Below are 24,473 nucleotides of genomic sequence, written 5' to 3' on the forward strand. Positions count from 1 at the left end.
TGCTCAATCATCCAAGTAAGGAAAGCCTAAAAAGTTGATTCTATTCATCTGGACATAGGCTAGTCTGTAGTTAAGCGATACTGGAAGGAAAAGTTGGATGGACAGTACAGCTCATCAATCAGCAGTGACAAACATCCCTTTTCTTTAAATCTGTCCACTATTTTATATTTTCTCAGAGGCTATGTTAAAAAAAAGGAAAAAAAAACACAAAAAACCCTGTCAAGATGGGTTTGGGGGAGGGTTAAGTCTGTTTTACTAGAAAGTTTATAGTGTTTAGAGATTTAAAGATAAATTGGGAACTACAGAAATTTTTGTCTTAGATATTCCAGCCAAATGGGCGACTAGGACACTGTTTACTATAACACATATATGCTGTCACAGTTTAGTTGTATTTTCTAAAAGTGATATTTGGAGACGAGGACAACCACACAATAACCTGCATGTAGATTCTGGACCTTGTGGCTCTATGTTTAAGTCGATAAACCTTTGAGTGAGTTTTTAGTGTTTTTCTTGAAAACATGATGTGGAATAAAATCCAATGGGTTAAAAAAAAGGGTAGTTACAACATCAGCATCTGTGGGTGCTCTAATTCTAGTGATGACAAACTGCAGGTAGAAATAAAGTTGACAGGGATCTGATGGGATGTCTGTGCTGCTTAGTACTCTGAGACATCAAAAAGACGAATGATTGTGTGTGACAGATGTCGGTGTGGGATATGTGGTATTCTAAAAAAATGAGTGTGCATTGCAATGGGAGATGAGTGGGGACAGAGTGAGGCGGAAAATGTGTCTGTTTGAGTTAATGCACTGGGTGGGTCGCAGAAGCTCACACTTCTGTGGCTGAGTTTCAGTGATGGGTCATGAAAGGAAAGAATGCCTAGAAAGATTCTTATCGGGATCTGAAAAGACATGCAGTGATAACAACAAGTTATCATTGACTGAAAAGAACAACAATGGACAGCAACAGGTTTGGTTAAAAGGACTAGGAGGAAGTAAAACAAGTAGCAATAGGTTTATGAGACAAACAGGTGACAACAAAGTTGGAAATTATTAATAAAAATTTTTTTTTTTTTTTTGCTCTTGTATTTAAAACATCTATTACAAAGTTACCTCAAGCCACAATCCAGTTCCTGTTGTATGTAATGATAATGGTGAGAGAACACAAATAAATTAGGTGATGCAGAGTCACAAAGGTAGGAGGTGGGGGTGGGTGGAGGAGTCAATAAAACAGAAAAACTGTGTTTTTCCTCTTTCAGGTTCCTCTTTCAGTTTCCTCTTTAGTTCCGTTAACCACAATCATTTTATGACCTTGACCTTAGGTAACATCTTGGAATTGAGTACAGTGTTTTTGTAATGGCTAAGGCCAAAGCCAGCTCCTTCTTTACATAAACCAAAATGAGGGAAAAAATAGTATTTCTGTGTTACCAAAAAGGTTGGTAATGCAAGAGACACTCATCAGGGTAATATTCATGTGGTAGAAACAAGAGGCAAGGGTGATTTTTCAGTCTGGAGGAATTGTTCTTCAGTCATCACTGTAGGTGCTTTTGGAACAAAGACTTCTGGGTAACTGCCTAACTGACTTGAGTGCACCCCTGGGAGGTACATACATTAATGGCTTTGTGCTGCTAACAGCAACGCTAACATAACATATTATCAAGCCTACAGCTGGCATAGCAAAAAGTAGGCTACAACCCCAATAAGTGGGACGACACTATGAATGTAGCAGTGTGTTTTCGGTATGTTGTGACTTTCAAAATAACAACAAAGTTGTAAGGACACATTTTGTGTTCTTTTAAAATACGCTACCAGTCAAAAGTTTGGACACACCTTCTCATTTAATGTTTTTTCTTTATTTTTACTACTTTCTACATTGTAGATACTGTACATAATGATGACATCAAATATATGAAGCAAGGTATATATAACTATTTAGCAAAGATTTTAGACTTCAGAAAGTAGCCACCCTTTGCTTTGTTTACAGCACTGCAAACCCTTGGCCATCTCTCAGTGAGCTTCATGATGCAGTCACCTGAAATGGTTTTCAAGTCAAAGGTGTGCCTTGTCAGGGTTCATTTGTGGAATTTCTTGCCTTCTTAATAGGGTTGGGACCATCAGTTATGTTGTGCAGAAGTCAGGTTGGTATATAATAATAACTGAGTATGAGTCTGAGTCTTCATTAATCCCATGCAAACGTGCACCCATTTGGAACAACCCTGACATAGTTGTTCCAAATGGGTGTTGTATCGTCTGTTTCCAAAGATGACAAGACAATATTTTTTGCATTCTATTACATCGATAATGTTATTTACCACTTTAAAGACACAATAGAAAGTTAAATGATGTTTGTAAAAAACAGTTTTTGTCAAACAATTTGTTATTTGTTTGCTAATAAGTTTTTCAATAACTTTTTCTAAAATATACAATGTAGCTATTGAATCATGAACTGAATGATCACCTCATTTCAAAAGAGGGAAAATAAAGGCAGGTATCAGATTAATTCTTACATACTGTTCAAGTTTGACGTTTGAAAGCAGGAAAAACACACTAAATGGTTTTTACTTTTCGTTCACAGGTGCTACACAAGAAGGTTTATTAACATGTGGGAAGGCTGGGGACTTTCTTCATGTTTTTTTCACATCTCACTTATTCTAAATTTGCCATGGAAGTGAGGAAGATGAAAAGCTTGAGGTGTATAGAATAAATTGGTGTATGAATATATATACAAAGTGTGACTTTTCGTGAGAAGCTCTTTAAGTTGTCAGCAATAGGCCTATCTTTTGGTGCTCGTGCTTTGCAACTGCAATCATAAATACCTACAATGTAAGAAAATAATCTAATGATAAACAGATGAAGATCTGTTTATTCTAAACTAGTTGGGATTATGGTAATTTAGAGTTAACTCAGATTAAAACACAGATCAAAAGGGGCTGACGGTCATAAGATTTGACTGGCAACTGAGTTGCTGTTTCAGTGAGTGTACGAAATATGTACAAATCCCACATACAAAAGTTTTCTTATCACCGTTTTGCAGGCACAGACTAGTTTGGAATAAACAAATTTTGTGCACCGTTTCATGATTGTAATGGTTATATGTGGTTATTAGGGGTGCAACGATACACAAAATTCACGGTTCGGTTCGGTTCGATACTTTGGTGTCACGAGTCGATATTTTTTCGATACAAAAAAAATGTTCATGCCTTTTTAATTTGTCATTTATTAAAATTATAAATATATATTTTAATTCAAAAGTACAGTTTTTTAATTTAATATGGATTTTATATGTCCAAATCAGCTCTGGATCGCCTTCAGTCTGTACAGAATGCAGCGGCAAGACTTTTAACTGGTACAAACAAGAGGTCACACATTACTCCAGTTTTGGCTTCTCTTCATTGGTTGCCTGTAAATTTTAGGGTTCATTTTAAAATTTTAGTTGTAACTTTTAGAGCTCTGCACGGTGAAGCTCCCCAGTATATCTCTGACCTGTTGAAACCTCATGCTTCATCCCGAGCACTTAGGTCTTCAAGTCAGAGGCTACTGGTGGTCCCACGTACTAGGTTTAAAACACGTGGGGATCGAGCTTTTCAGGCACTGGCACCTAGGCTGTGGAACTCTCTGCCGTTGTCTTTACGCTGTCTAGACTCTACTGACTCCTTTAAAAAGCAGCTGAAGACATTTTTATACAAACGGGCTTTTAATTAATTTTAACTTGTATGTCTGATCTTATTGTAAAGCACTTTGTGATTTTTATCTGTGAAATGTGCTATATAAATAAATTTTACTTTACAGAAGGAGGGCAGAAGGAGATCATCGCCGTGAACTTTCAAAACTCAACGTCTCGATAATCGGAACTTCGGCTGACTGGAACTGGCACCGTCCCCGTCGAAGTGCTGGCCATGGACGAAAAGATGACGTTGTATTACTCGGGCGGTGACAAAAGAAAAGCCGGAGTCGGCTTCATGGTACACCATCGGTTCTCTGCGAGCGTCGTCGCCTTCCAACCTATATCTGACCGTATCGCCATCCTAACTGTCAACGGTACAATCAAGCTACACATCATTGTGGTCTATGCACGACCAAAATGAACACCGACGCGTCTAAAGATGATTTCTATGATCGCCTGCAAGACGTCCTGGACTCCCTACCTCAAACCGGCATGATCATGATCACCGGCGACATGAACGCCCACACTGGGAATTGACGATGGGAAAGTTCGGCCATGCAAAAATGAACGACAACGGGCTACGATTGTTGTCATTCGCCGCAGCCAATAAACTGCTCCTCGGGAACACGCTATTCCAACACTCGCTTAAGCACCGTCTGACATGGTGCAACCCAAGAGGAAACGACTCTGCGCTACTCGACTATGTGCCCATCAACACCCGGTTCCAATCATCCTTGCAAGATGTCCGGGCGATGCGCGGACCCGACTGCGGCTCTGATCACTATCTTGTCCGTGCCAGAGTGCGCCTGAAGCTCCAACAAGTGAAGAAGCCGACACCCAAACCACCCAGGCTGGGCTGGCGTCACCTCAACAACAATGACCGCCGTCAAGAATTCCAGATTGAATTATCGAACCGCTTCGCCCTCCTCCCCCTGAGCGACGATGCCAACAAAGAAGAGCAAACAATATCGGAAGCCATCTTGGACTGCGCCAAGCCGCTGTGCTCACCCGCCCGGCGTCGCACACAATCGTGGATCTCAGACGAGTGTCTCGACCTGGTCGTTTGGCTCTCTGTATGTAGAAAGCCTCTCATCAAAGAGCAGGTGGTTAAAGGAAGTTTTACTGTAATTCTTTCTGGGAGTATTACCATAATAATCTGTTCATCTGTTAGCTCTGTATGGGAACTGAAGTGGGTGGGAGGCAGGACATGGTGTGGCATTAGACCAGTTTCTCAAAACACTTCATTATAACAGATATCTAGTCTGTTGGTAGGGTTAGGTTGGTAGTTCTTAAGGTGGCTAATGTTGGTCTTTTTGGGCAGTGGGATGACTGCGGTCGGTTTAAGGATGGTGGGATGAAGAACTGGGACAGTGATGCTCACCTCATGGTCCTGTACCATGAGACTTCAGCTACTACATTCTAGTGTACAAGTTGCAGCTTCCTTGGGTCTGTGCAAAGAAGCAGTTCAGCCTTTCTGTGTGTACAGAATCACGCTTACCCATCATGGTGTTGCCAGCATTTATTCAAAAGTTCTCTGAAGATTTAGCAGTTGTTTATCTCATCACCAATGAGAACAACAGAAAGTATAGAAAATTGATCTATTTTTCTCATGGGTGTTCACCTGACCAATACACTGGACTGGACTATCAATACAAAAGCCATCTACAAAAAAGGATAGAGCAGGTTGTATCCTCTACAGTGGTGATGGTGTCTCTCCTAATGATGGGGATGTATGCAGGAATCTGGAAGGTGGCATGCTTATTTATAATTTTAATAAAAAAGTATTTCCACAGTTGTTCACTTAATAAGAAAAATGCTATTCTAAACACAGTCCCATATATCATTTAAAAAAAAACAAAAAACCTTACCACAATGATTAAAACCTCATTTAAAAACTATTTAACATCTTCATTTTGGGAGCTTAGATTATCTGACAGTAGCTCCCACAAAGTGGTCACTGACTTCATCTGCAAAAACATTAATATGAGAATATTGAGTTGAGTATTGGTTAAAAATAAATCAATATTGATTATTTTTCTCAGCGTTTAAGATTTGGATGAGTTGGACTGTTAATCTTGTGTGACATTGGATGAATCGCAGACAACCAGTTTTAGATAAAATCTCCAGTCAAAATCTACTTAAATTAAAATCTAAGGTAGGTAGCTGGTTACTCCATAAAATTAAGGTCTCCCTGTTTGCTGAAGGAGGCTATAAACACCTATACTGACAACTGGATAATAGCATAGAATTTATTTTTTGCAACACCACCATCCTTTTCTGGGGCAGTCTCTATGAAAGTCATTATAACCAGTAATTGCAAAGTCTTTTTCTTTATATAATAAAGTATGTAAAAGTATGAACATCAGTATCTGATGCTTTCGCTGAAATTTTCCCTAAATGCAGTTTATGAGAAAATCTGACATTTAGATGGGAAATATCAAGGACAGATAGAGTTTTAAAATCACAATGAATACTCAAAACATTTATAATCGGCACCACAGGGTAGGTTGTACATTTCCAGATTTAAAAAAAAAAAAAGAACTGTTGGAGCATTTTTTTTCATTGTTTTTTCTAGCAACACAGACTTGTTTTTGGGAATGAATGTACAGGGAAATAAGACAGTTGAATAAATAGGTAAGATGAGATCTCCACTGATATGTGTGATCAAGTTAGAAGAGTTTCTAGAAGATTTAAAATCCCAGTTCGTGCTGTTTGAAAGTAATAAAAAAAAAATAGTCTTGTTCTCCAGGCTGTTTCTATATCTCACATGGAGAGGGAATAGCCAATAAAGACAATTAAAGAAGCAAATGTGCTGAAAGGCATGTAAATCGAGTGCACTCGAGTGCATGTTCGAGTGCACTTAATCTAGTCTGGTCCAGGATAGAATAGTCCAGATATTTTTTTAAATCTCACTCAACAACCTGACAAGAAAAGAGCAACCATTTTCAAAAGTGATACATTTTGTACTCGATTCATTTTCATAAATTGTATAATATATTTGATATTATGATATCAAAACATAAGACCTAATCTGAGTTCTGTAATACAAAGTAGAAAGCCCCTTCTAGCAGTGGTCAGTGCTGACACTTTAGCTGCAGTATTAATAAACCACAGCACTGCTTTCACTACTACCTCAAGTAGTCACATATTTGAGGAGCCAACATATTTCCTCTTCCATAAACTGTATAGCAAGGAAGTACTGCTGCTTGTATGAGACATGATATGCAGCTCTGTGTGATTACTGAATGCTATGTGGATGGATGCAGAATGGATTCAAACTTGTCTGACTGTTGCCTTAAGTCGCAAAAAAAAAGAAAAAAATGTAAATCTAGAAAGATCATCAAGCCCTGACAAGAAACCGGCAAGGCAATCCGCACATTTTAAAACACTGTATCTGCTGTTTCACATTCTGCATCAAAGTTTTGGACTGTGTATCCGAGAGACTAATGGGATTATCATGAATATCATGTGGTGATGTGGCAGCTACACTGATGACTAGCCCAAGGGTGTGGAAAAACAATTATTTTGCAAAGCCACCAAGGGGAGAAAAGGAAGCATTTACAAAAGCAATGCCTATCGTCCCCCATTCATTTTCATAAACCAGTGTATAGAGTGATTCTTGGGAGCCACTGTGTTTTAATAGCTGCCGTGTGATGTCACTCATGTTTCAGCACTCCTGACGGCTCAAACATCATCCCTCGAGCCATAAAAGTGTTGAGCAGTGTTCTTGCTTGCAGTTACTGCAAAGCCGATGAGCTTTTAAGGGCCTATATTATGATTTCAGATGTCTTATCTTATATGTCAAAGGAATGGGATTTCAATTTAACGGCAAATATAACTTTACAGTATCCTCAGGCCATAAAGTGCATTTTTCACACTTCCTCGGTTATATGGTGGCTATTATTAAGGTAGGCTTCTGAAATGAGAAGTAGTTGCTCTCCTTGTTCTTTACAATTCCTTAATGTTGTAATATGTCTGGAAATAAAGTCTATTCTCAGTCTTTTGTGTGCCAGATGATTAACTTCATATGTGCAGTGTGGTGAAAATGATCTGCCCCCTTCCTGCTTTTTAAAATTTTTTCATATTTTTCATGCTTACGTCAAACAAAGTTTACCACCTTGCTGCCACCGTTGGCACCAAAACTACATTCAAGCATTTGTGATAACTGACAAAGAGTTTTTCACACAACGGTGGAGGAATTTTACCCTCTCTGACCCTGTGTGAAAAAGTAATTGACCCCCTTGTTTAATCATGAATTAATAGTGATTAACAACATTTTTTGGAAAGCTGAAATCAATTTCACTAGCCATAACCCGGCCTGATTACTGCCAGACCTCTTCATTAAAAAAATCACTTAAAAGAAAATGTCTGAAGTAGACTTAAAAGAACAAAAACAAAAACAAAAAACAAAACATCATTCCACAATCTAAAGAAACTCAAGAACAGATGAGAAAGTCATTGGCATCTATCAGTCTGGAATGGGTAACAAAGCCATTTGTAAGGCTTTGAGACTCCAGCAAATAATGGTGAGAGACATTATCCTGGAGAAAACCTGGAGCAGTAGTGAGACTTCCCAGGAGTGGCTTGACTACTTAGTCCATAAATGACTCATCCAGGAGATCACAAAAGAACCCAGAACAACATCTAAATAACTTACACCAATTAAGGTCGGGGTGGCTGTAGCTCAGGAGGTAGAGCATCTACTGATCATAAACTGATTGTAAGGTTGGTGCTTTGATCCCTGGCTCCCCCAGTCTGTATGCCATGTACTTGGGCAAGATATAAATTCCAAGCTGCTCTCTGATGAATCCATTTGGAGTATGAATGTGTATAAAGTTAGTTAGAAAGCGCTTAAAAAAGCATAGAAAACAGTGCTTGTGTGAATGGCTGCTCTTCTGTGGACTGATGAGTCAAAAGCTGAACATTTTGGAAGGTTTGGAGATGGATTGCAGATGGAGGTTACATCTGGTGTAAAACGCACACAGCATTTCATAAAAAGAGCATCATACCAACAGTCAAGTTGTGATGGTAGTGCAATGGGCTGGGACTGCTTTGCTGCTTCAGGACCTGGACATCTTTCCATTGCTGAGAATGCCCATCCATCAGTTTACACAATGAAGCTCAAACACACTTGGGTTTTGCAGTAAGACAATGATCGAACAAACAGACCAGCAAGTCCACCTCTGAAAGTCTAAAAAATAAAAAATAAGAATGACTAAATAAATAAAACCAAAAGAAGGTTTTGGTGTAGCCTAATCAATGTCCAGACTTGGATGAGATGCTTTGGCATGACTTTAAACAGGAATATTATCCTGGAAAACCGCCCAGTGTGTCTGAATTAAAACAATTCTGAAAAGAGTGGGCCAAAATTCCTCCACAATAATGTGAAAGAATCATTGTCAGTTATTGCAAACGCTCGATTGCAGTTCTGCCTGGCCAAGGGCAGGTAGGTAGGTTGGAAAGCTTTTTTTCTATTAATGAAATCAGTTTCAGATCATCAAACATATTTCAGAACTGTTTCAGAAATCAGGAAGGAGGGGATACATGGTACTGCAGAAAATGTGAAGATCAAGATTGTTTTGAGATTTAATTATCTGATACCATTGTATTAAGTATGGCTTTCCCATTTATTGTAAATTCAAGTGAATTGCTCTGTCTTGTTATTCTCAACCTGGTCGAGCTTTCTCAGCCTTCTCTGAGGATCTTTTGAATCATCCTCTGATCAATGTCTTTATCTCATCTTGTGCCTGCCATGCGCATTTTTATACTTATCCTCTTAGTCACAAATCACACAGAGACTTTTGTATTGCTTTTATCTTTTGATTGTATATTGTGTGCGCCCTTTCTTTGAAATACGACAATGATCTATATACTTGATCTGAGTCACACAGACAAGAGTTATTCATGCAATGTACACATGAGCAACCTCTCTGACCTACTGTGTATGCTACAGTTCTTGTGTTTGACTCTTTCAGAAAGGGTTGTTTAGAGATCTAAGGTTGCACAACCACTGTTGCACATTAAACTACTTTTGAGAATATGTAAAAGATGCTACTATGGCTTATAGTAGAACGTAGAACCAAACAGCAGCTCCAAGTGGTGCCGGTTTTTCCAGATTTTGCTTATTCTTTTAACCACATGAACATTGACACCAGCGGTGATCACAACCACCAATGCTAGACACAGCATCATAATCACCAGCGCCAGACTATATGACCTCAGCTTGCTGTGGGCACCAGGAACTTGGATATTATAAGTGCAGTGCAAAGAAGATCTGAAAGCTAACTTTATTCAATATCTCTGCAACAAAAGTTAGTTAACTTGAGCGTTAACTTAATTGCCATAACTATTTAATCCTCACATTCTGTTGATAATTTTAATTATATCTTTGAATGTTTTTTTATGAACTAACAGTTTCATAAATGTTTCATAATTGTTACCAACCCATTTCAAGGTCTTTTTGTCATGGTCCTGCGGCCATGACTCAGTGACTTTGTGTTTGTGTTCCTTATTGTTATTATTCTCTTTATTATTCTTGGGCTGTTTTGGGATGGTTTGTGTTTTGGGATTTTAGATACTGGGTTTTGGGTTTGTGCTCCCTCTGTTGGTCCCTGGTGTTAGTGTTCCCCTGTCTCGTCAGGTTAATCAGGTCCCACCTGTGTGTGATTTCCCAGTGTCTCTTTGTGTACTTATAGTGTGTGTTTTCCTCTGCTCCTCGTCGCGTCGTCTGTGTTCATCCTCTGTGTTACCCTGCGTACTCTGCATTTCTCCGTGAATCCCCTGCGTGCTCTCCCTGCTGTTCTCCCTTCATGTTCAGGTTTGCCACTCCCTTTGTGTAGTTTCTCCCAGTTTAGTTCATCCTTAGTTCTGTTTGCCATCTCCACTTTATGTTCAGTATTGTCAATAAATCACCTTCACATCTGAGTAAGTGCTGCATCTGAGTCCTCCTTTCCACTCTTCACACGGCCGCTGCCCCGGACCGTGACACTTTTTGAGTTGTCACAACTCCCCAAATGATGTCTAACAAGGGACAAACTGTACAGAAACCATGGAGGTGTGCATCATTCATTCTGCTCACTGATTAACCCAAAGTAACCCAGATGATGTAGGTGACCTCTTGCAGTTAGATGAGTAAGTGCATGTAAATTCTTGGATGGTGTATTTGAGGCCTGTATCATGTCAACATCTTCAATAGGCCTGTTAGTTCACCTGAGCATGTCATGTTAATGTCAGGTTTTGCTTTAGTTACAGTGGGGCAAAAAAGTATTTAGTCAGCCACCGATTGTGCAAGTTCCCCCACCTAAAATGATGACAGAGGTCAGTAATTTGCACCAGAGGTACACTTCAACTGTGAGAGACAGAATGTGAAAAAAAAATCCATGAATCCACATGGTAGGATTTGTAAAGAATTTATCCGTAAATCAGGGTGGAAAATAAATATTTGGTCAATAACAAAAATACAACTCAATACTTTGTAACATAACCTTTGTTGGCAATAACAGAGGTCAAACGTTTACTATAGGTCTTTACCAGGTTTGCACACACAGTAGCTGGTATTTTGGCCCATTCCTCCATGCAGATCTTCTCGAGAGCAGTGATGTTTTGGGGCTGTCGCCGAGCAACACGGACTTTCAACTCCCGCCACAGATTTTCTATGGGGTTGAGGTCTGGAGACTGGCTAGGCCACTCCAGGACTTTCAAATGCTTCTTACGGAGCCACTCCTTTGTTGCCCGGGCGGTGTGTTTTGGATCATTGTCATGTTGGAAGACCCAGCCTCGTTTCATCTTCAAAGTTCTCACTGATGGAAGGAGGTTTTGGCTCAAAATCTCACGATACATGGCCCCATTCATTCTGTCCTTAACACGGATCAGTCGTCCTGTCCCCTTGGCAGAAAAACAGCCCCATAGCATGATGTTTCCACCCCCATGCTTCACAGTAGGTATGGTGTTCTTGGGATGCAACTCAGTATTCTTCGTCCTCCAAACACGACGAGTTGAGTTTATACCAAAAAGTTCTACTTTGGTTTCATCTGACCACATGACATTCTCCCAATCCTCTGCTGGATCATCCATGTGCTCTCTGGCAAACTTCAGACGGGCCTGGACATGCACTGGCTTCAGCAGCGGAACACGTCTGGCACTGCGGGATTTGATTCCCTGCCGTTGTAGTGTGTTACTGATGGTGACCTTTGTTACTTTGGTCCCAGCTCTCTGCAGGTCATTCACCAGGTCCCCCCGTGTGGTTCTGGGATCTTTGCTCACCGTTCTCATGATCATTTTGACCCCACGGGATGAGATCTTGCGTGGAGCCCCAGATCGAGGGAGATTATCAGTGGTCTTGTATGTCTTCCATTTTCTGATGATTGCTCCCACAGTTGATTTTTTCACACCAAGCTGCTTGCCTATTGTAGATTCACTCTTCCCAGTCTGGTGCAGGTCTACAATACTTTTCCTGGTGTCCTTCGAAAGCTCTTTGGTCTTGGCCATGGCGGAGTTTGGAGTCTGACTGTTTGAGGCTGTGGACAGGTGTCTTTTATACAGATGATGAGTTCAAACAGGTGCCATTCATACAGGTAACGAGTGGGGGACAGAAAAGCTTCTTACAGAAGACGTTACAGGTCTGTGAGAGCCAGAGATTTTCCTTGTTTGAGGTGACCAAATACTTATTTTCCACCCTAATTTACGAATAAATTCTTTACAAATCCTACCATGTGAATTCATGGATTTTTTTTTCACATTCTGTCTCTCACAGTTGAAGTGTACCTCTGGTGCAAATTACTGACCTCTGTCATCATTTTAGGTGGGGGAACTTGCACAATCGGTGGCTGACTAAATACTTTTTTGCCCCACTGTAGGTGGCAAAAAAAAAGAAAAAACAAAAGACATTTTGTCCAACGATTGTACCCAAACCTTTTTCTTCACCCTGTAAGCTGCTGACTTTCTGGAAACTGTACCACTGAATTTAACGGATGATGGACCCTTAAGATGCCTAATGCTCTTATTGGCTGTTCCAGGCAGCTTAATAAGGTGTTTACCTGCAGTCATGTGAAAATGAATACTTTTGGAAAACTGCTGTGAGCCCTTCACTCTGATATACATTTTTATGTGTAATTCTTAACACAGAGGCTGAGAGTGCAACTTTAGGACAGTTAAGTTAATGAGCTTTTGTTGCCACAATGGCTACTGTACGTGTGCATCATTTTAAAGGCCAAAACATTCAATTTCACCAAAATTTTTTATTTTGTATTTTAATTTCCTACCACACAACACAAACAGCTGTTTCTATATATTATAGGTATAGAGATAGTTTTATGTTCTGGAAATGTGATTTCTCATTATTTGCTTTTGTGCTATAGGATGACTTCCTATATTACCCGTTAAATAGTGCCTATTAATATAATTTTATTGAGTTTGAACATGAGGGTTAAATTTTGAATTGTTGTGATATTTCAAACGACCAAAACTTTGGATCCTGGTTCTTAATTTGTATTTGTTTGTCTGATTTGTCTGAATCCTCCCTTAGTTATGCTGGAATAGGCGCAGGGTCCTGGGGGATTCCCATGATGCATTGAGTACTGTATTTCTTCTTCAGTCACCTTTCTCACTCACAATATGTTAATAGACCTCTCTGTATTGAATCATACTTGTTATTAATCTCTGGCTGTCTTCCACAGCATGTCTTTAATCCTGTCTTCCTTCTCTCACCCAAACCGGTCGCAGCAGGGAGTTTTTCCTTCCCACTGTTGCCAAAGTGCTTGCTCATGGGGAGTCAGGATTGTTGGGTTTTTCTCTGTATGTATAGGGTCTACCTTACAATAAAAAGTGCCTTGAGGCAACTGTTGTTGTTATTTAGCCTTTTGTTGACTTTTGAGAACTTGAGTTGATACTTTAAAACAATCAGTTCATTCATTTCATTTATTACATTATGTTCTACAAAGCTATAAAATGGTCACAGCTCCTTCCAGCCTGGCCAAGGAATAGCCAGCCTTGGCAGACGCACAGCACACATAGCTCATGGTATTTTTTGTATTCCTGTTTATTAAAGAAATGACAGTAAAGAACCAGAGATCCATTACTATCTCTATCTTCTTACTTAAAAGCCGAGGCACAACACATTGGCAGGCGTAACGCACACAAACTAGTTGCACTTGCACAAAATCTTAAAACATATCCAAGTGTTGCCCAAAACCTACATTTTAGTTGTTGGAGACATTTTGCAATACTATGGATGAAGCCGATACATAAAATGATGAGTTTCCAATGTTATTCACAGCAGTTTGGAAATGGTCTAAAAGGTATCTATTCAATATAATTCACCACATAGATGAGAATAGGCATTATGTTCAGTTTGTGAGTCAGTCACAGCCCTGCTGTTTGCTGGAGAGGTTTCTTCTCACATAAGGTGGTTTTTTTCTGTCTGTGCCATGAATAGACGGGGTTACAAGGGACTCAGCATTTAAATGAAATTCTCACATTTCCATGCTGGATCAAACAAAGAGTGAATTTGGCATTTTAGATTAACAGTCTCAGTCTAACATTTTCCTTGTTCCCTGAGTGTCTGACGGAGTCTTCCTCCTTAGTATCGCATAACAGCCTTTAATAAACCCATTACAGGTTCCTCGTGAAATGCTTATTGGGATAGTGGAGGGATTTGTGCATGTAACATGGAAGGTTGTGTGGTTCACACTATTTCACACTGGATATGTTTGGTGACGGCAAGCTGTAATGGACTGAAAGGTGCAAATCCATATGGATTTACTTTATGGTAGTAATAAAACTTCTTGGCCTCTTATTTCTGGGGGAGTGTGTGTGGCCCAGCTCCAGACCCCGGCAGATGAACAGACATTTCTGTCTAAGTAAGATTTCACATAATCACAAATGTGCAGTTTCAATCCTCACCTTCTACAAAACACATTAAAAATGTGGCTGCAGGTTTTTCAGGTACACTTTAATATTTATCAGAAAGTTTCTCTTTTACTGTCATGAAGTTCATTTGTGTAACAAGTCTTTCTGTTAGTTTATCCTTTTGTCAATATTTTATTGACTATATAAAAACATCCATTCACACATCCCCACTCATAAAGTGCTTATCACTTACCTCTTTTCAATCCCCCAAAATAATACATTATTATGCACATATTTTTAATGTTTCTCTTGGCTTTTTCTTGTTTATAGCTCAAAAAGACCATTCATGTTTCTGTTTCTCACCCACACTGTGTTCATTTCTTTGCTCCACTGCAAATGAAATAAACAAGCAAAGCTGCTAATTCCTATGACCCCTCTGCATTGCAATATGTGACTAGGGACTTCTTGCCTCAGTATAAAAGTAATTTACCATTACAAAATTCACTTCTGAAACATTATGTCAAGACCTGCAACTCTGTCTGAAAACTGCAGCCTCTTAAGCTTTTATTGTGTCAGCCAAGGGCAAGCCATGTCCTATTTCATCACCTTTAATGTTTTACCCTTTCCTAACATTAATCAGCTTGAGCTCAGACCAACTCCTTATTGTGTCTTTAAGACTGTGTGAACACATCTGCTCCTCCTTTATCAGCATCACAGAAAAACAAACAAGTCTTGCTTCTGTGCTTCTGATGACCATACAGAAACCAAAGCCACCCAAGTTAACAAGTGGCGTGTTTCTACATGCTATTTCCATTCAGATGTTAACATGGCCAACAGTGCTGAAACTGAATCCTCTACATTTTAATCAAAATTATGCACTGATCAATTTTTATATTTGTTTTCAGGGATGAGTGTTTCTAAAGGTCACTGTGGTCAGTTCAAGTCATCATTTCATAATAAACTCTAGAGTAAATTTCCTTATCTGTCAGGGTTTCTAAAAAATAAAGTTCTCTAATTCATGCAACAAATGTTACATTTGTAGGCTCAGTAAGCTAATTGTAGGCTTGTAGACTCGGTGCTGATTTGCTGAAACAGTGCCTAGCAGGACTCTCAGGAGTCCCAGAGGCTTCAGACACCAGAAAAAGGGGGGGCACGTTACCTATGTTGGTAATAATTTTAATAAACATGGACACAAGAGAAAGAGGAAGACTCCTTATAATGAGTTGAAACATTAACTTGTTATTTATTTATGCATATGCAGTTTTTGTCATTCATGTTGTGTCACTTTGTATGTCCCTTATGATTTCCAGTAGTCACACTCCTCTACGCCCCTGCACTGTTCTGTTTTTGGTGTGCCGCCCTAATATTTTTTGTGGCCCCCATATGGCCACCCCTATGAAAAAAAGTGCTGGAGGCACCTCTGTCAATCTATTGTGGATACTACTTTTGAACCAAGCCTACCCAGACCATCACCACCACCAAACCAGTCAATCCAAACAATGTTACAAGAAGCCTAATGTTTTCCATGGCTTCTCCAGACCCTCCAGACGTCTGCTCACCTGCTCACAGCACAGGGCACCAGTGGTAGACCTGCCAATTCTGGTATTCTATGGCAAATACCAGTCAGGCTTCATGGTGCCAAGCAGTGAGCACAGAACACTCTAGACAATATTAGTTTCTCAGGTCATATCTTCTTTGCACAAAAGAGCAGATACAGCTCCTGCTGATGGATTAAGGGTCGTCTACCGCCCAGTCGAGCTCTCCTACAATAACTGCTTGTCTGCTGAAATCTCCTCCTTGCTCTTCAGATTGTGCCAGGAGACATAGCAAACCTATGGCTATGGCATTTACTGATGTGCCTTCCTGGAGGAGTTGGACTAGCTGTACAACCTCTGTAGGGTCCAGGTATCACCTCATGCTACCACTAACTGACACCGATCTTGATCAAGATACTGAACCCTGTGTTTCATACATCCATTCGCAAACCAAAAAAAGTACTTGTATGAAAGTGTTTGTGACTGGATAAATGAGGTTTGAACTTAGTTCAAGTTCAAACAAATAAATAGAATGTTTTGAGTTTTCAATTAGAGTAGAAAATTGCTCTATAAGTACTAGTCTCAGAGTACAAATGTTGCATTACCATTATGCCAATGCCATACCAATTATTACCATTATGACTATAATTATGCTTAGTATTAAATAAGCAATGGGTTTCCCATATATTAGCTTGGTAGCTTTTGAATCTCAGGAAAATGATCCAACGTGTAGGAGCAGTTAGTAAAAGTGCTTATGTTAAATAGTTGAATATGCTAAAAATCAAGGTTTAAATTTTAACAGAAGGCACATAACTAGACCACAAACTCATATCTTCATCTACAAATCAAAGAGGGAATGGAGAAAGTTCAATAAGTAAGCAATCTTGCTGCTTCTGTCTGCTTTCTTGGGCTTTATGCAAAGTTATTATTAATCTGTGCTCTGTTACCCCTCGGATGTCTGTCCCTTCCTTAAACTGTCTCCACTACAGGCTTCTTTCTGTTAAAAAGGAGATTTTTGTTCCCACTGTCGCCAAGTGCTTTTTCAAAGAGGTTCATCGGATTGTTGGGGTTTTCTCTGTATTACTGCAGGTTCTTTACCTTACATTTCCCTTTATTTACCAAGGCCTGTCAGTGGATTCATTTTACAGGCGCTTTTTAAATAACCAAAACTCCATTACAGTTTGTGCTCAAGACAAAATTCAAATGGTTTTGGAAGGAAGGTGAGCTTTATGGGGATATTTAGTGTTTCATGGTATCACGAGGTATTGCATGGTAGCACGAGAAGGTATTGCTGTCCGAACATGGACAGAAAGAATCAGCTCCATCTAGGTGCTACCATGTGTGCGTCAAATCACCATCCTCTTCAACCAAGAGAGAAAATTCAGTTGAATCCTGAAAGATGAGAATTTTTTGTTTTTCATTTTCAGCCAAAATGAAAAAAAAAAAAAAAGTCCATTAAGTGTTTATGGTGAAAGCACCTTAAGGCAGCTCTTGTTGTTATTTGGTGCTACATAAATAAAACTGAGCTAAATTGAAATAATCTAGGCTAACAAAGAACAGACACTAGTTTTGCACTTAACTTATAGACCTATATTAATCAAATCAGTGGTGGTCCTTCACCAGAGAAACACACACACACTCACATATGAAGAGAGAGAGAGTATGCATTGTATGCGAACGGCTACCAAACAGCCATCATAATTCGTCATACAATGAGAACAGGACAAATCAACAATTGACAATGACTAATTAATATTAAAATCTGTAACATAATGTATTGTTTAAGAGAAAAAACACTGTATGACAAAAATAGGTCACCAACTGCAAACTGTGTATATTTAACGCCTAAAATTGTGAGGTACTCTTCTTAACTTTGTATGGGAGCTGCCATGCTTCAAAGCCATGATCCTAATTCTCCCTCCTCTGGCCAATAATTACCCCAATCAGATGATGAGAAGAAGTGGACTGTCTAGGGCAAGATGTGGGTTGATCCCTATAAAATTTACATAATCCCCTTTGTTTCCCTAAAGGGCAAAAAGAAATGCATGTGGAGTCAAAAGTGCACATTGGGTGTTTTAATGACAGAGAGGAGCAGAAAACTTTCGAGCTAGCCAGTGGCATCTCATTAATATATACACACAGGCTGGAGTCAGTGTTAAAGGATGGCTACCTGCTCCTATATTCCACCTCAGTCAGTCTTGATGTACTGCAGCTGAAATGAGTGGTGATGAGGAAGGCGTAGAAAGAGACAAGTGGCGATTGATGTTATAATGATAGTGGGTTTCCTCCCAGGGCTCCTGCCTCGCTGCAGCAAAGCTGTAGGCCTGGCAGAAACCTGCTGAGTACTACACACATTTTCTCTGACTTAGAAGATGAAGAAGACTAAATTCCTCACATACCACTAACAGGCATGTAAAGTAATATGCAGGCGTAGTGCTTATACCAATATCATGGTAAAAACTCTTCAGTGAGTTTATTCTTTTGTGCGTGCCTTGTTTAACCAGGTATTCATATCTAGCTTAGAATATAGTGATTTTTCCATTATATATATAAAGGATATATAATTAATCCTGTTAATATCCACCAGTGACTCAATGACCTTTTTTGGGTTCTGGTTACATGTAAGAACATACTTACAGTCCTAACCATTAGCTACCCTTTGTCTAGATTGTACCAAAGAGTTTTAGCTTAAACCCCAGACTTGTTGGAATAAGGATTAAGTTTAAGCACATCCTTAAACAGACCTATGCCTTTATAGATGTTTTTACTCTGTTTTTACTGTTTATCTTACCATGCTTAAAAATGATAAAGTCTTACATTTTCTTTTTTAAATTTTTTTTTTTTGGTAATATTTGTAGATGTGTATAGAGTCAAACAAACACAAGGCGTGAACTTTAGGTGTTTTTGATATTTGCAGAGATATTAATAAAGTTGCATGCCGTCAGCTATGGTAATTTTGTGCACAATGAAGTCATTTCAAAATGGCCTTTGTCTGCTAGATATTTCAGAGGAGAGACTAAAATTAACTTTTCATCCTGAGGAGAATTGGAGCAAAAAAAAAAAAAAAATCACTTGGACGTTAGACAACAGACTTGGACACAGAATTTAATTTTCCCATACCAACAACAGCTTCAGCTGCATGTTAAACTGGTCAGCCTATTGTGCAGGCAGCTGATTAAAGAGCAATTGTAGGGGGGAAAAAAGAGGATGTCTATTTCTCAGGGGTGGTGAGTGCCAGACAGGCAGCATGGCGCATGGCTAAAGGCTGTGTCTTGGTGGAGAACAGCCGTTCGACAGACTGCCCTGGGGAGACGCGGGCCAAACTGGATGCTGTCAGCATTGCAGCACAGGCAGCTGGAGAAACAGTGAAATAAAACACTTTTCTGTTGCCCATCCTTCAGAATCATGGGGGCCACCTTCTTCTCTTTCATACCACTGGAAACCCTAACTGGCTCCAACACCCTGTACCCTGACGCTGGACTTCATTTACTGTAGGCACTTCAGTAACTTGACACTGCTGCTACATTTGGATGTCGGTGATATAGAGTATTCCTAACAGTCTAATGTGTTCAGTACCTGAGCAGGGTGATAGCAGCCCTATGGGGCCCTGTTAATCCTATTTCACATCATAAAAAGAGATTTATAGCTGAATGAGCAGCTGAAAAAGTCTTTTTGCTAAACTGTGTAGCCAGTATTCCAAAATGGCCATCTAAAACCTAAAAAAAAAATGTAAAAAGTGATTACTGAAAGAAACTATATTGAGGTTTCTTTTGTTATTACCATCTGAAACCAACTATGTAAGAACTCCTGAAGGAAGATATACCTTAAAACAATATATCACTTAATCTGCCTGTTCTCTGGATTTCTAGGACACCTAATGGCTTTTTGAGCATAGAAAAAAAACCCTGCAATTTGCACAAAGGATCTATAATTGTGTTTGTGCATGCAGACATAATGCAGTGGAGCAGGGTGTTTGACCAATACAGCAAATAGGTCACATTTAACATTAGAACTGCCAGAGCCCAGTGGGAAGGGGTGGGGGTTGTGCTAAGTTAGTTACCAAAAATCATGTCTAGATATAATAAGTAAATTAGCGAAAGTTGATCAAGTGCTGTTGAGAGTTCATGGTCATATTTGCATCTGTTAAACTCAAAGCAATTAAAAACAATAGTAAATAGTGCCATATATAAATGGTTGGTAGGCATGGATTAAGCATGGACATGGACTGCAAAGAAACTATATAATATATATATATATTTAAATTATGGGCAAGCAGTGCACGCCAACACTAATGCTCAGGTTTCTCTGTTTATTTTCAGACGTCTCAACTGCGGGACTGCGAGGAAGCTAAAGGGAAGCCTTTTTAATCACTCCTAAATAAACAAATGACATGACGATAGTGGAAGCACCAGTCTCGTCACACGTGCATGAATGATACGGAGTGAAAGCGTCCACATGTTTCTCGTGAATGCAGACGTCTGGATGTCTTCATTTGTCAAAGGCGATTTCAGCAAGCTCATAATTGTAATGAAAAGAGCACTGACACTGGCAGTAATCAGAGCAGCACACTGTGGTGTCTTTTTCACATTTCACTCGCTGAAAGTAATTTTCGCGTAAAGCCGTTGTATTTAAAGTGAATAAAGAGCTGTGATCTTGGGATAATTTGAAATTGGACCATAAAAACAGCTTCTTATGTCAGCAGGCTTGTTAATTAGCACTTTAATTAAATTCAGTTTCAATGATAATACCAAACTGAATTTAAAAGGGTTGTCTTTACATGTGGCTCCGTTTAATGTGGATATTTCAATTACTACAGTTGTGTTTTATGAATAGTGAGAACATTGAGTCATTTGAGGCTCCATTGGCCCTGTTTGTTTCTCATATTGCACTCTGGCTCTTGTTCTTCCTGTAATTATAGAAAACTCATTTTTGCCACTGTACTGTGGCAAAAAATGAGTACTTGGTTCATTCTGAAGCTCCAATATCACACATGCTGTAACCCACTAACTAAGATGCAACACCTCAAACTTCTGCTCTATCTATGCAACCAAAAAAATAGAGCAAGACAGAAATGTGCTTAACAAATAAAAGTCCAAACTTCTCTCTTTGAATCTCCTAATTGGATCACAAAGAAATGCAGATTTCTATTGTACTTCCTTGTTTCCTGATGAACCCATTTTCATAATTGTGACCCACGGCACCTCTGGGGGGTGGGGGGCTTGTGTGCAGTGATTTGCTTTTGATGATGCACTTTCTCTGGTGGTTTGCATTTCAAAAAGTTGACTACAGTCACAGACAGACTCCAGCTGGAATGTGATCATATCAACAAAAAGGTGTCAGGTGCAAATGGTTTTGAGCTGCTCCACAACAATACCAGCTGAATTTTCAACACTTGAGATTTCCTCCGAGAGAACTATTCCATATTACCGATCTATAAAAAGAAGCAAATTGCCTGCTTGCACAACCAAACTGCCATTTGACAGGGCCTCTGGGCTGCTTCTCATGGTTGCTATTAAAGCTCTGGGTGGTGTTTTCCTCTAGGGTCCTGACAGGCAGACTTCAGACTGCCCCCACCCAGCTTTCTCAATGCCAGGAGCAGACTGCTGCTGGATCTGGAAGGCTTGTTTGCTACTTACTGACAAAGCCTGAGAGGTGCACGGAAACAAGAGTGTACAGAAGTACCAACTTCTTTACACATCTCAGCAGTCTGTGTAAGATGTGTAATTCGAGCCTGGAGGGAGGAAACACTGGGAGAGGAGTTAAGTGCTGCCTGCTGATGAGGACGCTTGGCGAATGTTTAACAGATTTCTCTGGAATGGATACAGGTTGTGCTTTTATCCTTCATACACGTTTCCTCGCCTAATGTGATTTGGGGAATGAAAATAGCCTTAAACAATTTGGAACAATATGGGGCACTAAAACTTTCCACTGACCGCAGGTGTGAAAACATTGTTTATGGTTGGTTAACAATACCATGAAGCAGGTTATTGGTACCGTAGCACTTCAGATGTACAGTGTGAGGGATTAGAGCCAAGATTTTGAAAATATGTGTGTCAAAAATCCAAATACCAGTGTACTGCACACACCCTGAGAGAAGTAATGGGCAATCACCCACTGAAAAAATAAGCTTTTTAATTTTTGTTTATATGCTTCAATAAAAAAATAAAAAAAATCAACTGTTGAAAGCAGTCCAAGACTGCATGCCTCCAAAGGCTGCATCTAGAAGGATATTTGAATCTGAATTATATCATATGTAACTTAATTATTGTATATATCATCACTTTGAATTTTCCCATTTTTTGCTGTAAACACAGTAAATAATCACAATAATCCTTCAAAGCCTTCCAGCTCCAGTTATCCATTTGAATTACTCCTAAGATCTACTGAGTGATGCAGACGCTGAACTTCTACTTGTTGGCTTTTGTCTGACATTGCCTTTTATTCAGAACACTTTTCACAACTTTTACACATATATGTTTATTTATTTTCAGACAGACATGTTTACATTTGCCTTGAAATGACATCTATTTGACCGTAACCCAGGAGGCAGATCAGGTCATCTACTAATCGGAAAGTTAATAGATGACTCGGGATGCAAAGTATCCTTGGGCAACATACTGAACCCCAAGCTGTTTTCCAGTTTCAGAGAAAACACACAAAAAATGCTTGTGTGAATGGGTGAATGAGGTAAGCACTGAGTGCATAAGTGGAGTAGAAAATTGAACTTACTAGTTTTTAATCTCTGGCTCTCTTCCACAGCATGTCTTTTATCCTGTCTTCCTTCTCTCACACCACCCGGTCGCAGCAGATGGCCGCCCCTCCCTGAGCCTGGTTCTGCCCAAAGTTACTTCCTGTTAAAAGGGATTTTTTTCCTTCCCACTGTTGCCAAAGTGCTTGCTCATAGGGAGTCATATGATTGTTGGGTTTTTTCTCTGTATGTATTATTGTAGGGCCTACCTTACAATATAAAGCACCTTGAGGCGACTGTTGTTGTGATTTGGCGCTGTATAAATAAAACTGAATTGAATCGGATTAAATTAGAAAAGCACTATATCAGAACCAGTCCATTTACTCATTATGTAACTAACATCATATGATTTAAGACAGAAATGTCAGATGAAGAGCAGAGATGGTAAAACGTTGAGCCCAACAGAACATGAGCTGTATTAACTTTACTAATAATACATCGTGCACAGAGATAAAAACTCAGACATCCATTAGCCCAGCTGATCTCAATCAGCAGACTGCACTGTTGAATGATAGAAATTTAAGCCAGCACAGTAGATTTCACTGACACATTGTGTAATATTAATGTGTTTTCTGTTACCAGTTCACTGTCTTGTTATGCTACCCAGCAGAATCATATAATATATTATGCACATCTTTTCTATTTAACTGCATAAGTTACATTGTTTTGTGTTTTTCCGTGTGCAGACGTAATTGAATTGTCCTAATATATACGTACCTAAGACTCTTTCCAAAGGAGCACTGATACAGAGTGGCTCATCCTGTGCAACTTGATTAGGATAAGATAATTAGGATTATAGTGTTTCTCTAACCAGTCAAACACAGAGGAAACAAACAACAAAGAAGCATACTGTGGTTTAGCTCAATGTGAACTCTGCAACAGGTTGTTGTTGTTCAGTAGCCAAAAAAAGGTAAACCTGTTTGCTTCCCATGCCTTAAGTTGTATTCATTGCCATTAAAATATTTACAACTGTTAATACTATATCACAGAAAACACTGACTTCATTAGATTCGTCAGTCCACAGTCTGCAGCAGCAGTTTGTCTCAGTACATCATGTTGCAACAGCTGTGTGTTCTTGCAGCCACTCCCTCCAACAAGTCATTGTTGCCTGTTGTGGCAGAGCACCTACTGAACCTAAATTAGTTTAAAAGGCTCTGCTGACAAAGAGCTGGTGCATGCAGTCATGCAAAGTCTCACAGCACTAACTGCCTCAGAATAACCTTTTGATTCATCGCGGACGTTCACTTATTTTCTGTTAGACTATGATTTTGTCAGAAACAAGGCCAGACAACAACAGCTTCATTACTGTCACATAATACATCTGATGCATAGTGTCACTTCCACTTGAGGATAACGGGAACCTTTTAATTAACAAATGCCATGGCAACAGTGAACATTCTTAGGTTATGTACAATGAGGTGAAACAGACACCTTCCAGTTTAGGGAGATATATCTCATTAGTCAGGCTCTTGCAGTGTTGCATGCAGCTAGATAGCCAGACTGTTACAGCGAGACAAATGCATGCATCTGATTTCTAACTGTTACACTTCAAGCATGCCTTCAATTTTTAATGCAACTTAATATAACTTACATTCTTATCCCACAATCAGGTGGTGTACATGCCCCTTAACTGCAACTTCAAAAGATCAAGAAAAGTACAAAGACTTTTAACTTTATTTCTGAGA

The sequence above is a fragment of the Rhamphochromis longiceps genome, linkage group LG15 (assembly GCF_057381845.1).
Source record: "Rhamphochromis longiceps isolate RC_006_pf linkage group LG15, R_longiceps_female_GT1.1, whole genome shotgun sequence".
NCBI lineage: Eukaryota > Metazoa > Chordata > Actinopteri > Cichliformes > Cichlidae > Rhamphochromis > Rhamphochromis longiceps.